This window comes from Aplysia californica, unplaced genomic scaffold (assembly GCF_000002075.1).
Source record: "Aplysia californica isolate F4 #8 unplaced genomic scaffold, AplCal3.0 scaffold00599, whole genome shotgun sequence".
NCBI lineage: Eukaryota > Metazoa > Mollusca > Gastropoda > Aplysiida > Aplysiidae > Aplysia > Aplysia californica.
Genome location: NW_004797869.1, coordinates 428,990 through 430,048, shown reverse-complemented (window position 1 = coordinate 430,048; position 1,059 = coordinate 428,990). Strand labels below are relative to the sequence as shown.

Below are 1,059 nucleotides of genomic sequence, written 5' to 3'. Positions count from 1 at the left end.
CCCCCCCCAAACCCAGCCAATGTAGAACTAAATGAAGGAGAAAGGGCAGAAAGTGCCACACTCACTGGACTGACGTTTTCTACCTCCTCTCCATTCCCTCTTTCCTCCCTCTTCATACCCCATCCTCTCCTCCCTCTCTATCCTCTCCCCACTCCCACTCCCACTCCCTTTCCTTCTCCTTCTCTCGTCCTCCTCCGTACCCGTCCCTCTCCTAACTGTCTATCTGTCCCCCTCTTACCGGACTGAGAAGCTCCCTTGTTAGATCCGGCCTGCAGACCGATCACGCACTGTCCCTCCTTGCTCATGTCGTCAGCGCGGATGTCGGCGATATGTCTGGAGGCGCCCATCTTCATACCGGCTTGGGAGGCCAGCTTGTTGGTGCCGGCCTGAAAGGGAAGTGGAGAACGGAGAGAGAGGCAGGAGGGGATGGGGAAGAAGGAGACAAAGGAGAAAGGGAAAAGAAGTGAGATGGAGGAAGGGGAGAAAGGGGCGACAAGGTGAAAGGGCAAGGTGGAAGGGAGAAAGGGGCGACAAGGTGAAAGGGCAAGGTGGAAGGGTGAAGGGACAAAAGTGGGGGGGGGGGAGAGAAAAAAAGGGCAAGATTAAATTCTGCACCTACAAAAACAACAACAAAACTACATCTCCACCACCATCAATAGCAACAACAATAACGACAAAAACTACACCACCACCACTAACGACAACAACAGCATCAAGAATAAAGACACAATAACCACACCACTATTACCACCGCCACCACCAACACCAAGATGAACGACAAAATAACCTCACTACCTCCACCAACAGCATCAAAAGCAACGGCAACAACAACGACAAAATAACCGCATTACCCCCACCAGCATCACCACCTCAACTGCAAACACCACCACCATCAGCACCACAACAACAAGAATAGGCACATCATCACCACCACAATAAACATCTTTGCCACTACAACTTCAAACACCACCACCACCACCACCACCACCATCAACACCACCGCCAAAACAATTTCAAATACCACCACCACCACCACCACAACATCTCATCTCCTCCCCC

The 1,059-nt window shown here is 51.7% G+C and overlaps 1 protein-coding gene across 1 annotated transcript in view; it reads right to left on the bottom strand.

Annotated features, from left to right (window-relative positions):
* Positions 1-1,059, bottom strand: part of LOC101850987 (myophilin) — a gene marked incomplete at its 5' end in the record, with an annotated part of 6,726 nt that overhangs the window by 4,638 nt on the left and 1,029 nt on the right.